The sequence below is a fragment of the Loxodonta africana genome, unplaced genomic scaffold, assembly GCF_030014295.1.
Source record: "Loxodonta africana isolate mLoxAfr1 unplaced genomic scaffold, mLoxAfr1.hap2 scaffold_568, whole genome shotgun sequence".
NCBI lineage: Eukaryota > Metazoa > Chordata > Mammalia > Proboscidea > Elephantidae > Loxodonta > Loxodonta africana.
The window spans coordinates 6,537-24,374 of record NW_026975292.1 but is presented as its reverse complement, the minus strand read 5'-3'; the positions used below and the strand labels follow the sequence as shown (position 1 = coordinate 24,374).

At 40.0% G+C, this 17,838-nt stretch overlaps 1 long non-coding RNA gene across 2 annotated transcripts in view; it reads right to left on the bottom strand.

Moving 5' to 3' along the window:
* Positions 1 to 14,753, bottom strand: part of LOC135229850 (uncharacterized) — a 28,965-nt gene extending 14,212 nt beyond the window's left edge. For both annotated transcript variants that reach the window (XR_010320513.1, XR_010320512.1), the window contains exon 1: positions 365 to 14,753. This is a non-coding gene — a long non-coding RNA (uncharacterized LOC135229850). The remainder of the gene's footprint in view (positions 1 to 364) is intronic.
* Positions 14,754 to 17,838: the final 3,085 nt, after the last annotated feature.

The following is a 17,838-nucleotide window of genomic DNA, read 5'->3' as shown; positions in this document are numbered from 1 at the left end:
AGTACTAAGCTTAAAAAAAAAAAAGCTTAGGGGTTCATAAATAGTCATTCTGCATAAGGTCTTCAGGTTCAAGTCTGTAATCCAGCTGGGATTCTGTGTGTGCTGCATCTCTGCATCAAAAGAACATGCTTCTAGAAGCAGAATGCCAGGAGAGAGGCGGTTGGGCAGTTGGGGGTGGGGGGTGCTGCGCAGACAGGGGTGCCCAAGGGAGGCACAATATAGTCATTCTGCAGCAGGTCTAGTCCTTCTGCATAAGAATTAGAATGCTTCTGTCAATGCATAATAGTTTACATGCAGGACATAAACAAAGTGACTGAAGGACAAAGTCAAATAGTAAACCAAGCCACTCCCTGTCAATCCTTACCTGAGAGGGTCTTCATGAAGACTTCCGGGGATGGAGAAGGACACAGTAAACGCTGATTTATTTTACCTCTTCCTTCCTCAAGAAACAGGAACTGGTGTTAAGACGTCAGGTGTCAAGCCCCAAACTCCTCTTCTGGTCTGTATTTAAGCTGTATAATAAAACTGGGATCAGGCAATCAGCCGTGAGCAGACAGACCCAGAGTATTCCCAGTGCCCCACATCTTTGAGCTCCAGTGAGATCCTGTTCTTAGTCACTAGATTAGCAGAGGAGCTGAAAGACTGAAATTCCGTGTTTTAAGGCAACTTGGGCTTCAAACAGTCACATATTGCTAAAGTCGTATTTCTCTGTGTTAATTTATGATCCTTAACTCAAATCTGGAGTTTGGAGCTCATTTTGATAACTCCTCATTAGTCTGCATAGACTAGAGTCTGCTCACAGTCAGTGATGACAATGGAGGAAACAAAGTCCCTAGCCCAGAGGAGGGACTGCTCCCCATATTTGGGGCAATGCCCCTGGGAAGCATCGGCGAGGTGCACTTTGGCCTCTGTGGCTTTGCCTTCTGCTCCTGGAATTGCACCCTGGGGGCCTCCATATGCAGACCCAGAGTCCGTGGGTGACCACAACTCCCCCGTTCTGGGTCATCGTCCGGACACACGTTGCGATATGCTTTCTGCCCTCCTTTCCAGCATAAGCGCTGCGATCACAAGTGGCAGAACCAGTTCTCAGGTCCAGACCCTAGACCTTGCCCTCCTTGGCCTTAGGCTTCCCTAGTCCTGGTGGAACCTGCAAGCCTGGCGGATGCGAGGTTAGCACCCGGCTGGGTGGGCTTGGGCCTGTCTCAAAAGGCTCATGGCGCACTCAGGTTCCTCCTCCTTGGAGCCTGTGGGCTTGCAGTGGGCAGCCCGGCATCTCGTGCCTCCCTTGGGAGCCCTCTCTGAGCAGCAGCTCCCCTCCCCCTCCCCCGCCAACCACCCAACAGTCGCACTGCCTGCTTTCTGCTTCTAGAAGCGTGTTCTTTTGATGTACACATGCAGCACACACAGAAGCTCAGTTGGATTACAGACTTGAACCTGAAACGCACAACTTTAAAACTACTAGACGGGGGGGGGAGGTTATTGGCAGTGAAAAAAGCAAAAAAAAAAAAAATAAGAAAGAGAACAATTACAAAAAAAGTATTAGAAGACTGTATCCTCACATTATGGACTCAAGAAAGTTGCGGATAAACAACCGCGTAGATAGCATACTGTTGTCTCTTTGCAAATAAGTCTTAAATGAGGGAATTTGGTACCGGGAAGAGTTGCAGAGCCTGACTTTGGGGAAATCTGGGATTGATGAATTGCCTTGCATGAGGCTACAAGCCCTGATAATCAATATTTGAAGATGAGATTCGAGCAACCTAGAACATGCATCAGAATTTTTTCTAAGTAAATTAGCACCAGAAGATGCCTTTAACCACTAAATAAAATGGGTCAGTAGTTCAAGATCTCCCTAAAAAGAAAACGGCAGACCTAGATCGTTTCCAGTCAGGTTCCAGCAAACATGCAAGAAACAGTCATTTTAATCTTGTACATAGTCAACAGAGATTAGAAAACCATGAGATACTCCCCTAACTTGATCCTTAAGGCTAGTTTAAAAATGATAACAAATTAGAGAAGGATGGTAGAAGAAGAGTTAGAGGACAAGCACACTCAGTAACTGAGATGCAAAACTCTACGTAAGATGCCAGCAAAGGAAATCCAGCAAAGTATAAACCACGTAACATGCCATGATCATGTAGGCATACAAATTTGAGTGAACGTTAAAGATTTAGTAATTTCATTCACCACATGCATAGGTGAAAGAAGAGAAGACATATGCTCACCTCAAGAGATGGGGGCAAAGCAGGTTGATAAAATCCAATCACATGGAGAGATAAGGACTAGGAGCAAATATGGAACAGAAAAGGAGTTCCCGAACGTGGAAAACTACAACTAGCATGATAGTTCATGGTGACGTGTGGGACATTCTCTTTAAAATTAATAAACAATAAAATAAGGGTGCTTCTATCATTACTTTTATTAAACATTGAACACCGGAAGTGTAAGCTAGTACAAAAAGAGAAAAAGTATAACTGCTATTCATAGATTATAGGACTGTCTCCATTGAAAACTGTAGAAAATACCGGAATTAATAGTAATCATAAATAAAAAATAAATTGAAATTTCAATGCATCAGCATCAAGCTGACTCTGTCATAGCTCTTAGGTGAAAGCAAAGGACACTGATAGGGAAAGAGCAGGTTCGGGTGGTCTAGACCAAGGAGGGAAGAAAATTATTCTGCACTGGGCTGAACTTATAAGAACGGGTCTTATGTGTGTTAGTTACCTAGTCCCTCCATAACAAAAAATAACACAACTGGATGGCTTTAAAGAACAGAAATTTATTTTCTCACAGTTTAGCAGGTGGTCGTTCGAATTCAGGGCATGGCTGTAGTGGGAGGTCCTTCCTTGTCTACCTCAGCTTCTAGTAGATGCCAGCAATCATTTGTGTTCCTGGCCTTCTAGAAGCATCTGTCTTCTTTGTCTGTCTTCCTTTTCACCTGTTTGAGTCTGTGTGTATTCTGCTCCTTTTATAACTAAGAAGAGTTAGGCTTAGGACCCACCCTACATTGGTATGACCTCATTCACATAATAAAAGCAGGCCCCCTCTTTCCTAACAAGGTCAGATTTACAGGTACAGGGGTTAGGATTTCCACAGACATTTTGGAGGGACACAATTCAATCCCTAACAGTCGACTTACCAGATATTCTGGATTGAGAGTACTCGCATGAACAGCTGAGAGTGGTTCCAATTCTTTGCTACATTCGTTGGCTGAAACTTGTCTCAATGGTCACCCAAAGGAATGCTAGAGCAATTTATTGTGTAGGACCTGGCCAACCATTCCTAATCAAGTCCATTGTGTGGAAAAACACACAATCCCATCACCAAAGCCTTGAGAAATTCATGGATAAGAAAAGAATGGTGGTTGGAACCAAGAATTGTTTCATAGCCTAGATAACATGGTACAGGTGTTAGATATTCACATGGAGATGTCAGGTAATAAAACTTCACCCCACATGGGGATGTCAAGGATAATACCAACAGCTAATGTTCATTGAGTACCTACACTGGTGCCAGGCACTCCTGTGCTTTTTCTTTCATGTTTGCTTTTCATGATGGCCATATGAGGAATGTATCATTATAATGCCTAAAGAGGTCAATACAGAGAGCTAGGCTCACATTTGAATATATGAGTCTGGACCCAGGAGGAGTTTGAATGGATGGAGGTATAAACCTCACGTCCTTAGCTACAAATAGACAGCAGTAAACTCACTGAGGCATCCTAGAGAGAGGGTGTCAATAGAGAGAGGAACAGGCACCAAGCCCAAGGGTACTCGGGTATCTAGAAGCCTGCCAGGTGAACAGCAGCCAACAAGCCTCTCTGAAGTCCAGTGTGGTTCCTGGAGGGTTGTCTGTCCTTGCTCTCAGCTGCATTTCCCCAGTGCCCCTCCCACCTGCACTGGGTTGTCCCCTTCATGAGGACAGGGGCAGTGTGTACCTTTCACCACTGTATCTGCATAACATAGACTACTTCTGGCCCATGGAATATACTGACTGAATGAAAAATAAACGATAAGTACGTAAAATCCTTCGTAGTTGATACCTTGGGATACATTAAGGAGCTTCATGAGTAAGAGGGAGAAAAACTGATCAGGGCTGCTTCTGAGACCATCTCTTAGGCGTAAAGAGTGTTAAACAATAATTAAACAAAGAGATTTAATGGCAGAGATGTATGTTAAAAAGATGTAAGTATACGTTGAAGATTACTAGAAACATGCACATTTATTATTGCAACTATAGTTCAAATTGTTAAAAAAAATATACTACATGCACACAGAATATTATAAAGTAATTTAATGCTCTCATTAAAAAAAACAAAAAAAATTATCATGAGAAAAGACTAATGATGAATGAAAATATCAGGATATAATATCCGTGTTAATATACATAAATGTGTGTGCTAATACACACATAAAACCAGTTGCCATTGAGTCAGTTCTGATTCATGATGACACCAGCGTGCCAGAGTAGAACTGTACTCCATAGGGGTTTCAATGGCTGAGTTTTCGGAAGTAGACTGCCAGACCTCTCTTTCATAGCAATTCTGGGTGGACCTGAACTCCAACTTTCTGTCAGCAGCTCAAGATATTAACCATTTGCACCAACCAGAGACTCTAACACACATACATGCCAATGTAAGTAAGATAACAGACATATCGGAACGTTAGTAATTTATTCTATGCATTACGTATGTTTTCTTGTTATTTATTGCATACTTTCCCATTGCTTCCAAGTTTTTGAGGAATAGAATGTACTTCTGGAAAAATTCATGAGAGATTTTTAAGTAATGAAATAATCAACAGAAACAGAATGAGTAAATCTGTGGCAAGGCAGCCCATGAACCCAAGATTACAGTAACACTGGTATGAAAAGCAGAATTGTGGAGTCCTGAAGCTCAGTGGTCCCATGCATGCATCAGGAAAGAGGGAAGAGCAAATAAACAAGGAGAAAATACAGTGAGCCAGAGGAGTGGGAGCCCTCTGTTGTGGGCACAGTTTTCTCATGAAACTTTAGATGGACACAATGGGTGGGATTATCCACTTCCATCACACAAACATTTTTATTACCCTTGATTTTAACGGAACTATGTTATAAAAACAAATGATAAAATAAAGTATAATAAAAGAATAAATCTCATAGTGGACTACTATCATTTTCCCCAGCCACTGAGGAGGGCAGGAAACACACACGGGAAAGAAGATGGAGCAGTGTGAAGAATCATGCTTAGTGAGGAGGGGAGTGTTTCTGAGACAGGCCTTACTTGCTACCACCTAGGGAAGCAGGCAGCCGTGCAGGACCAACTGGAAGAAATGGCACATTATTTCTGAGACCTACTCCAGCTCATAACAAATTATGGATAACATGGGGAAGAATGAGATTTCCAGGACACTTAATTGTTCTCAGGAGAAACGTGTACACAGAAAAAGAGGCAGTCATCTAAACAGAACAAGGAATACTGCATGGTTTAAAGTCAAGAAAGGTGTGCATCTCCATTGTATCCTTTCACCATACCTATTCGACCTGTATGCTGAGCAAATAATCCGAGAAGCTGGACTGTCTGAAGAAGAATAAGGCGTCAGGATTGGAGGAAGACTCATTAATAACCTGAGATATGCAGATGATACAATCTCGCTTGTTGAAAGTGAAGAGGCCTTAAAGCATTTACTGAAGAAAATCAAAGACTACAGACCAACAGCCTAACAACAGGACCAATAAGCAACATCAGGACAACGGAGAAAATGTTGACATCACTAAGGGCTTCATTTTACTTGGATCCACAATAAACACCCATGGAAGCAGCAGTCAAGAAATCAAATGACACGTTGCATTGGGCAAATCTGCTGCCAGAGACCTCTTTAAAGTGTTCAAACGCACAGATGTCACCTTGAAAACTAATGTGCCCCTGACTCAAGCCATGGTGTTTTCGGTCACCTCATACGCACACGAAAGGTGGGCAATGAATAAGGAAGACTAAAGAAAAATTGAAGGCACTGAATTACGGTATTTGCAAAGAATATTGAATATACCACGGACTGCCAAAAGAATGAACAAATCTGTCTTGAAAGAAGTACAGCCAGAATATTCCTTAGAAGCAAGAATGGCGAGGCTTCATCTCACATATTTTGGACATGTTGTCAGGAGAGATCGGTCCCTGGAGAAGAAAGTCATACTTGGTAACAAGTGGCCACAACAATCGGCTCAAACATAACAACGACTGTGAAGGCGACGATAGGTAGTTTAACATACATTTTGACCCATACGAATTAAAATTTAAACAATTATTTCATGCCTTTTTGTAGCGGTTTCAGAATATACAATTAAAATAAATGTAAACAATTAATAGAAAAAATCTCTGAAAATAAAATTTAATTTTTTTAAGTCACTGCTCCATACCCCAAATCTAAATGGCTTGATATAAAGCACTGGTCTTTGTGATTCACAAAAAGCAGGTGCCAATTCCTGAACAAGAACTGAAGTGACAGGAGAAACTCCCCATGCTGTTAGAGCCCTGAGTGTGGGCCCTAATCCAATAATCTGTCCTCATTAATTCCTTTTCATTTCATCTCTGTGCAAGAGGGGAGGGAGAAGGTGAGAGAGGGTTACATGTGCCTATTCTGTTCTTTAGCATCTAGTTCACTGCCAGGAACAAGTATTCATAAGAGGCTACAAAACATTAAAGTACAAATAAGGAGGAAAACCTCCTAGTATATATATGTATTAGGTGGCACAAAGAGTTAAGTGCTCAGCTACTAACTGAAAGGTTGGCAGTTTAAATCCACTCAGTTGCCTTGGAAGAAAGGCCTGGCAATCTACCTCCAAATGGTCACAGCTATTGAAAACCGTATGGAGGGCAGTCCTACTCTGAAAACTCACGGGGTCGTCATGAGTGAAAATCTCCTCAACGGCAACTGGATTGGTAATCTATATATGGCATAAATGTTGGGAAAATTAGCTTCTGAACATATACACGGCATACAGAATACACTGCACATTAGTATTATGTGCCAAAACCCACTGTCATCAAGTCGATTCTAACTCATAGTGACCCCAAAGGACAGAGTAAAACTGCCACATAGGGTTTCCAAGGCTGTAAGTCTTCACTGAAGCAAGCTGCCACATCTGTCTCCTGCAGAGAGGCTGGTGGGTTCGAACCACTGACCTTTCAGTTAGCAGCCAAGTTCTTTAGCCACACAGCCACTAGGGCTCACTGCTGTCATGTACAGTGATTACATAAGCAAATTCTGAAACAAACTGCCTGGGTTTAAATCCTAACTCAATCTATCAGCTGGTTGATCTGGGCACGTTACTTTACCTCTCACTGCCTCAGTTTCCCATTTCTAAAATGGGTCTTATTCAAAAGGTTGTTACGCAGGTTAAATAAAACACACAAGGCACTTAGAAAAAGGCCTTACACACAGAATGAACACAATAAATGTTAGCTTTCATAATTATTAAGGGAATACAAACAGCTTAGTTGAAGAAACTTCCATCGAGAAATAGTTGCGTTCCAAAATTCATGTGTAAAGTCATTTACATCAACTGTTAAAGTTGTATGTTTAGATTCAAGTGATTACTGAGGTGTGTTATGATCTTGAACAGAGTTCAGGGGACTATACAGGCTGACTCTGCATGCCCTTCTCCTGCACATCCATTCCATCTCCCTTGGAGCCCAGACATCATGTTATCAATTAAACCCCTCCCACACTGGTGGTGTACTGTTTAAGAGCTACAGCTGCTAACCAAAAGGTCATCAGTTCAAATCCACCAGGCGCTCCTTGGAAAGTCTATGGCACAGTTCCGCTCTGCCCTATTGGGCCGCTATGAGTTGGAATAGACTCAGTGGCAATGGGTTTTTAATGGGTATGAGTTAACTGTTCAGTGCTTAAAGACATATCAAAAGCAACCACGAACACAAAAGTATAGTAAAAAGTTCTTATTTCAGAATAGCAAAACCTTTTTCTAACACAGTGGTGTATTAGGGTGGACTGTGTATCAAGAGGAGGCCTGGTGGCATAGTGGTTAAGAGCTCAGCTGCTAACCAAAAGGTCAGCAGTTCGAATCCACCAACTAGTCTTTGGAAACTCTATGAGGTAGTTCTACTCTATGCTATAGGGTCTCTATGAGTTAATATCAACTAGGGTCTGTATGGGTTGGAATCAACTTGATGGTGACAAGTTTGATTTGGTTTGGATTAAATTATGACCCTAAAAAATGTGTGTCTCAACTTGGTTAGGCCATGATTCCCACTATTGCATAGTTGTCCTTCATTTTGTGATTGTAATTTTACTGTAAGAGGATTAGGGTGGGATTGTAACACCACCCTCACTCAGGTCACCTTTCCCTGAGGTGTGGCCTGCACCACCTTTTATCTCGCAAGAGGTAAAAGGAAAGGGAAGCAAGCGGAGAGTTGGGGTCCTCAGACTATCAAGAAAGCAGCACCAGGAGCAGAGCATGTCCTCTGGACCCAGGGTCCCTGCACCTGAGAAGCTCCTTGACCATGGGAAGGCTAAGGACAAGGACCTTCTTCCAGAGCCGAAAGAGAGAGAAAACTTTCCCTTAGAGCTGATGCCTTGGACTATTCGCCTACTTTAATGTGAGGTATTAAATTTCTCTTGGTTAAAGCCATCCACTCATGGTATTTCTGTTATGGCAGCACTAGATGATGAAGACAGTGGGTAAAGGTGGAAGAGGTGGATGAAGGACAAAAAAAGAAAAATGGACAACAAGAGAAATATAAGAATTCAGAGAACTGTGAAAATTTAATTCCTGAATATACTTTCTTTCTCCTCCCTGTAACTGTAAGGACTTTTCTCATATACAGCATATATAAGTAAATCCTTGCAATATTTAAAACACTTAGATTTTTGTAAAACTCATTCTCTGAAAACTCATGGTGGCCCCATTAATTTGTGGCTTAAAAACAACTCAGAACTAAAAAGAAACATAAATAAATAAATAAAGGCGCTGCTGTCATTTGCGGGTGATGTTCTTTTCCTGTTATCCACAACCCACACACTTGGGAGTTAATTTTCCAGGGTCAGTGTTCATAGACCATCCTCTTTCTCTTACCACCACCCCACCACCCTTAATTATTTAGAAAAGGCAGGGCCAGTCAGTGCTCCAAACATCAAGATTTCTCTCCAAAATGCCAACTCGCACTTGGGGAGCAGGCTACATTCTCAGCTATCAGCAATTCCACTAGCCCGTGCAGATAAGGAACATGTCTCCACTGAACTGTTCGTTGTAATTAAAAAAAAAAAAAGTAAAAAACTGTTTCTTAAAACCAGAAAAAAAACAAAAAAAACAGGCATTTCCCTATTACCCACCCACCCCACTCTCCCACACCGAGTGCTCCCCTCACCACACACACACTCAAATATTTCCTACCAAGGGTGTGTCCCAAGCACGGGGTCTGGCTCCACTCTTCTTTTACACCCCTTGGAGGCCTCTGGAGAAACCATACCTTTGGTTGGCAATTCCCTGAACCCTGCCTATTCAAGCTGGCACTTATTCAAAAAGGCAGGTGAGTCTTCAAGTCAGGTTTTTAAAAGGAGTTTAAGAGGAGCCAGGTGATATGCCTACTCACCCTCAAGTTTCTCAAAGGTAATAATTTCTTGAGATGTGTACAATGTCTCAACTATGGGTTAATTAAATCCCTTAGGATGGTGGGCATAGGAAAATCCTCCATCTCAATGCCCCCCACTTTGAAAAAAAAGAGGGGGAATCTCCAAAATCACAAATTTGAATTTCTACATACTTGATTGAACTAAGGAATAAGTTCCTCATGTGTGTTATTCTTGGTTTGAGCCTGGTGGTGCAGTGGTTAAGAGCTCAGCTGCTAACCAAAAGGTCTGCTGTTTGAATCCAACAGCTGCTCCTTAGAAACCGTATGGGGTAGTTCTACTCCGTCCTAGAGGGTTGCTAAGAGTCAGAATTCACTGGATGGCAATTGGTTTGTTTGTTTTTCAATCTTTGGCTGAAAGGTAGACTTTGTTATCAATTTATTAAATCAACTGGTAATTTGCTGGATATTTCTCGTACAGGAACTTATGATGTCTTCAAATCCAGCTAATCAGGTTTAGGGAGAGAGAAACTTCTCTACCTTAGCCTCCCTGCCACTCCCACACCTTTTTCATTGATTTCCATGCCCTGTTTAAGTAACATCATTCATTACTTCTCACTATCTAGGTTATCTGAGCCAATTCATGGCAGTCAATTCCACCTGAGCCCTAGGATACCCTCATTTACATACTCTGCCCTGTTGTTCCTTCACAAATGGCTGACCTCACATCTCCCCTTGAATGTCTACTAGGCATCTCAAACTTAATGTGGTTCAAATAAAATTCTTCGTCCAAGTGTCTTATCTACCTCCCAGTCTTCCTTATCTCAGCAAATGTTCTCACTATCGTCTGGGTTGTTCAGGACAAAAACCTAGAAATCATCCTTGATTTCTCTCCTTTATTCAAATCTTGTATCCAATCCATTGACACATATTCTGGACTCTTGGCGCTACCTTAAAATAAATCCTGACTCTATCCACTTCTCACTACCTCCACCTTACAGCCACCATCATCTCTTGGTTAAAACTGGACTCCATGCCACCGATCTTCCCTCTTACAGTCTACATAACAGCATCACCTCAGTGGCTTCTCATGGCAATTAGGAAAAATTCCCAAATCCTTCCCATGGTCTTTCATGATGCGGGGCTTGCCCACCATACTAACCTCATTTCCTAACAGTCTTCCCTCGGTTCACTCCACACTAGCCATGACTTATTTCCTGAGCTTCCTCAAAACATGCCAGAACACTTGGTTATTTAAGGGCCTCAGAAACAACTCTTTCCTTTATTGGCAATATCCTCCCTCCAGAACTTCATACAGCTATTCTCTCCTTTGATATAGGTCAGTTATCTCCTCAAATATCCTGATCCCATAAGCCTTTACTAACTATTAATCTAAAACAGCTCACCCCACTCATTCCCTCACATGCAACTCTGTCTTATTTTCAAAATATTTAGCTCTCCTTGACATTTTTTGTTAATTATTACCTGTAAATGTATTTTTTGTGGTTGAGAATATATGCAGCAAAACATACACCAACTCAACAGTTTCTACCTGTACAATTTAACGACACTGGTTACATTCAAGTTGTGCAACCATTCTTACCCTCCTTTTCTGAGTAGTTCCTCTGTCATTAGCATAAACCCACTGCTCCTTAAGGTTCCTATCTAATCTTTTCAGTAGCTGTTGTCAATCTGATGCCATATAGACAGTTCTTAAAAGAGCATATGCTCAAGGTAGACCATTTTTATTAGTTAAGTAGCTAATGTTCTGGAGCCCTCGTGGCACAGTGGTTAAGTGATACGGTAGCCAAGCAAAAGAAGAGCAGTTTGAATCCACCACCTACACCTTGGAAACTCTATGGGGCAGTGCTATTCTGTCCTACAGGGTCTCTGAGTCGTAATCAACTCAACAGCAACAGTATGGTGTTTCCTTTTTTATACTTCAGTTTTAAGATGATTCAACGGAATGCTTTTGGTGTAATGTTTAAAGATTATCTCACGGCAATAGTTTCAGGAGTTCATTCACCCTCAATGGCTCCAAAAAGTCTAGGGTTCATGAGAATTTGAAATTCTGTTCTGCATTTTCCCCCTTTTGATCAGGGCTTTTCTATGGACTCTTTGATCAAAATGTTCAGCGACAGTAGCCGGGAACCTTCTGGTTCTTCTGGTCTCATGGCATGCTAGATGTTCTTTTAAAAAACATGAGTGGATGCTGGAGGTTATCAAATACTTATTTTATTACACCTATTAGTATAATCACATTTATTTTTCCTGTACATATGGCAAATTATACTGATTCATTTTTGAATGTTAAACTAACCTTGAATTCTTGGGATAGACCGAACTTGGTCATAATATATTCTTCTTTAGAGTATTGCTGGATTTGTTTTGCCTATTTCTTTTTATATTTTGCATCTATGTTCATCAGTGACATTGGCCTGTAATTTTCCCATCTTGTGCTGCTCTTGTCAGGTTTTGGTATCAATATTCATTCTACAAGCTTTATAAAATGAGTTTGGGTATATATTTCATTTTATATTGAAGAATTTGTGAAGTATTTCTTGAATATTTGGCAGAATTTGCAGGAAAAGCCATCTGACATGAAGTTTTCTTTTTGAGAATAGTTTGAGCTCCAATTCAATTCTATTAACAATTGTGGAATTACTTTTGCTTCCTGTTTCTTCTTGAATCGTTGTTATTAACTTACATGGTATGATACGTTTGCCTACTTTACCTAAATTTGCAAATTTATTAGCTAATATGGTTCATAACATTCTCACATTATCTTTAAGTTCTGCAAGATCTGTAGTCATTTTCTTTCTAATTCCTGATATTCGTTATTTATACCTTCATTCTTTTTCACTTGATCAATCTTGCCTAAAGTTTCTCAATTTTACTAGCATTTTCTAAGAATCAACTTTAGTCTTCGTTGATCGTCTTTTGCATGTATCCAATCATTAATAGAAACAAAAATTCCTATGAATGTTTGTTTCTGTTTTTTTCCCAACATTTTGAATGGATGTTTAACTCACTTATTTTTCAAAATTTGTTCTTTCCAATTATATTTTTCAGGCTATAAGTTTCCTATTTTATATTGTCTGTACTGCACCAATTTTTATATGCACTATGTTCATAATTGTTCACTTCAAAATATATTCTAATTTTCATTATGATGTCTTTTCTAACGCCTAGTATTTTAAAATATCCAAGCACATGGAGATTTTGTATTTTCTTTTTCTAAGATTTTTTTTTTAATTATGCTGTACTTACACAGTATCCTCTATATTATTGCAGACTCTTGAAATTTGTTGAGACTTGCTTTATAACACAGTATACAGTTAATTTTTATAAACACTATGTATATGCATGAGATGAATGTATATTCTTTAGTGGTTAGATAATGCACACACATACACATATATCAATTTGGTATTTTTATACATGTTAAATCTTCTGTATCCTTGACAATTTATGGACTTCTATGTTTCTGAGGGGTGTGTTAAAAATCTATTATGATGCATGATGTCAAAAGGAGCCCCAGTAGTGCAGTGGTTAAGCACTCAGCTGTTAAATCTTTTGATTTGATCCACCAACTATTCCACAGGAGAAAGATATGACAGTTTCCTTCCATAAAGATTACAGCCTTAGAAACCCTTTGGAGAAGTTCTACTCCATCCTATAGTCACTATGAGTCAGAACTGACTCAACAGCACATAAGAAAAAAGGTATGATGTGATGGAAACTGAGCAGTACAAAGGTATAAGAATTGGTCCTACCTCCAGGGTCAAAGGATGAAGGACAGAGAAAACAGCAGAGACATCCAAAAGCTTGGAAAAAAGGGGGCTGAGAGGACAATGGTTGGTGGTTTAAGGGCTTTGAAGGGCTACCACATATACTGAGGAATCTGGAGTGCAATATTCTTGCCTAAGGATGAAGACATGCTCATAAAGATCCTGACAAAGCTTTAGGCTTGCACCTCTGGCTGATCTTTGGGCTCCACGGGGGCAGGAAGTGAAGGCTAAGGCAGAGTTTTAGGCGCTCTTGCTTAGCACTGAAAGAACACCCCAGTTCAGAGCCAATCTGCAAAGACTGGGATAATGTTACTTTTTCTTTTTGGCTACAAGTATTTAAAGAAATCACTGTCAGGTCATGAACTGACTGCTGTCATAACAGAACAGAACTTCAGTGTCCACACATGAGAAGACATACAATCTTTGCAGAAATAGTTTGGAAACATCACTAAGCAAATGGATGACTGGCCCTCAACAATTAAAAAAAAAAAAAGCAAACCCTAATGACTGGAGGGAATCTGATTTCCAGAGTTACATTATAATATTTAAGATATCCAGTTTTCAACACACTATTTTAAGTCATAAAAGGAAAAAGAAAAGGATGGTTCATTTGTTAAGAAGAAAGAAAGAAGAGAATGAACAGAAAGCATCCCTAAGGAAACACAGATACTGGGATTACTAGACAAAGATTTTAAACCAATTGTCTTAAATTTCCTCAAAGAGCTCAAGAAACCATAGACAAAAAAAAAAAGGAAACCAAAAGAAGAATGTATGAACCAGTAGAAAATATTAATAAAGAAATATTATACAAAAGAACCAAATAGAAATTATAGAGCTGAAAAGTAGAATAGCTGAAATAAAATTTTCATTAGAGGAGCTCAACAGCAGATTTGAGCAAGAAAGCAGGAAAATGTAAACTTGAAAAAGCACAACTGAAATTGTTCTAACTGAGGAGCATAAAGGAAAAAGAATGAAGAGAATGAACAGAGCCTAAGGGACCTGCGGGACAACATCAAGCATACCAATATACTCATTAAGGAGTCCCAGAAAGGAAAGAAAGATGAAAGGACAGAAAGAATATTTGAAAACGTAATGACTGGAAGTTTCCCAAATGTCATCTAGATATCCAAGAAGCTCAATAAACTCAAATGACAATAAATACATAGATATCCACAGAGAGACATAATCAAAATGTCAAAAGACGAAGACAGAAACTTGAAAGTAGCAAGAGATAAGTGACCCCTAATGTACAAGAAGAGAGTCTCAACAAGTTTAACTGTTGATTTTTCATCAGACACCATTGAGATGAGAAAATAGTGGGATGATGTATTTAAGATACTGGAAAAAAAATACAGAAACAAAACTATGAACCAAGATGTCAATATCTAGCAAAATTATCTTTCTAAAATGAAGGCGAAATTAAGACATGCCCAGATACACAAAACCTGAGGGAGTATGTTAGCAGCAGAACTGCCTTATGAGAAATGCTACAGGGAATCATCCTGGCTGGCATGGAAGGACACTAGACAGTAACTGGAAGCCATAAAAAGAAACAAAGACTCCGTAAAGGTAACTACTTAGATAAAACAAAGTCAGTAATATTTTTATATCACGCCTCTCTTTTTTTCATATATGATTTAAAGCACGAATGCATAAAAATACTTACACATCTCTCTTAATGGACACACAATGTATAAAGATGCAATTTTTGTATCAGCAACGTAAGTAGGGGAGGTAACTGAGCTGAATAAAAGCAGAATTTTCTATACTGTTGAAGCTAAATTTGTATTAATTAAAAGAAGATTGTTATAAATATAAGATATTAATTGTAATCCTCATGCTCACCACTAAGAAGTTAAAAAATATAAGGAAAGGAAACAAGGAGAGGATCAAAATTGTACACTTGAAAAAAAATCATTCAAACACAAAAGTGGACAGTAGTGAAGAAAATGAGAAACAAAATACGTATATCACCTACTATTACAAAGTAGAAGATATAAGTCCTTCCTTATCATTAATCGCTTTAAATATAAATAGATTAAATTCACAATTGGGATCATTAAAGTTGTGTGTCAACTTTGTTGGACCATGATTCTCAGTGCTTTGGCAGTTATGATGTAGTTTAGCAGTCGTAAAACGATGCAATCACTTCCATGATGAGATGTGATATAATGTGATTACCTCCATGATGGGATCTGCTGTGAGTAGCCAATCAGATGTAAGGGAGTTTCCTCAGGGGTGTGGACTGCATCCAATATAGGTGGACTTTCTGGCAAGGCTCTTGAGCTTTTGCTCACTCTGAATCCTGCAGCTGTCTCCTCTTCATCTGATCTCAAGTTTTTGGGACTTGAACTCTCAGCTTACCTTCCAATTTTGGGATTCATCAGCCTCCGCAGTCTGTGAGCCGCGGCCTGCCAGCTTACCTGCCGATCTTGAGATTTGTCAGCCTTTGCAGCCTGTGAGCCACAGACCTGTTGTATGACCTGCAGATCTTGAGTTCTGCAGTCCCTGCATCTATGTGAGTCAGGAGAAGCCACCAGCCTGACCCATGGACTTGAGACTTACCAGCCTCTACAGCCTCGGGAACCATTTCCTTGATATAAATCTATTTATATATAAATACATACATATATATATCTCACTGGTTTTGCTTCTCTAGAGAACTCAGCCTAAGATACCAATTAAAAGACAAACACTGGCAGAATGAATAAAAAAATCATTTGATTGCTATCAAGCTGATCTGACTCATGGTGACCCCTCGCCCCATGTGTGTCAGAGTAGTAGTGACACACAAGTGTGTCAGTTCAACGGCTAATTTTTCAAAAGTAGATCGCCAAGCCTTTCTTCCGAAGTGCCTCTGGGTGGACTCAAACCTCCAACATTTTGGTTAGCAGCTGAATGCATTAACCGTTTGCACCTCCCAAGGACTCTATGTTTATTTCTGTATTACTTGTCTTTATACTATATACATACACACACACATAGACATCCATGAGTGGTTCATACAGATGCTTTGGACTTCGACTAGCAGGGCTCTATTAATTATTGATAGAAAAGTACTGATACCAATTACAAATGCGTATTTGTCCATTTCCCCTTTCAGATTTATTAGTTTTTGTATTTTGGAGCCCTGTTGTTAAATATGTACACATTTAGGATGGTTTTATCTTTTTGGAGAAGTGAACCTTTATTTTGTTATGTCCCTACCTATTCCCAATAATACTCCTTTTTCTGAAGTATAATTTGTCTGATATTAATATAGTACTGCAGTAGAACTGGATAATTTTCAACCATTTCAAGAGGTAGCATAAGATCAAGAACTGATGGTATAAAAGGAAGAAATCGAAGCTGCATTGAAGGCATTGGTGAAAAAACTATCCTCTCTCCACCATCTTCACTAACCCTGACACCAACTGTCCCTCACACAGCACTCCCTACTTCTCTGCTGGGTTCAATAATTCATTGCAACGGCCACACAGAGCTCACAGTCCATATTCATGATTATGGGGTTTATTAGGGAAGTAACAGTTATAACTCAGGCTCAAAGATACTCAGAATACAGTTCTTCTATTAGGACAGCCTCTTCCCTCCTGTGCTCATAGGTGTGCCTCTGCCTGGCCTTGGGACTCTCTCCAAAGGCACTCAGCTTTCCTTCTCCATGGGCCATCATCTCCTATACCCGGGTCCCTGTTGCTTGGTCTCTCCTGCCATGGCATCTTACCGTCTTCAGGGTTACAGCTTCCTCTCTCTATCTCAGTCTCCTGCTTCTAGGAGCTTCTCAGTGCAGGGATCTCAGGTCCATAATATATGCTCAGCTCCTGGCTGTTCTTCCTTGATGGGAGTTGAATCCTCCTCTTTGCTCTGGAACTGGTTCTCTTTGAAGGGAAAACTAAACAATCCCCTTGGTGAGCCACAATTACCCTATCACACAGTCCTGCCCAAGTACCAGGGTAGATGTTATAAGACCATGGCTAGAAAGGCCACACAAAGTAAACAATCACATCACAGTACCTTGGACTCGTTTTTCGAGTGAAGTATCAAAAATCCCATCAGAACGGATTGGTAAAGAACATAATCAATAGCAAGAACATTTTCATAATTATGTTTTCTGTATTTGGAAGAAATCTATAGCACTATTCTTATTTTGCCAATTCACAGGGATCACAGAGATTAGTGGTAGATATTGCAGTACCAGAAAACTCTCTGGTGAAACAGTCTGTGAGCAGTTTTACAAACACGGATATTCCACCAGAGTCAAAAGAATGACGTTACATTAATCATCAAAGAGAACATTTCAAGATCTAGCCTGAAGTACAATGTTGTCACTGATAGGCTAATATCCATACACTTATAAGGAAGACCAGTTTATATGACTATTCAAATTTATGCACCAACCACCAATGCCAAAGACAAAGAAATTGAAGATTTTAAACAACTTCTGCAGTCTGAGATTGATCAAACGTGCAATCAAGATGCATTGAT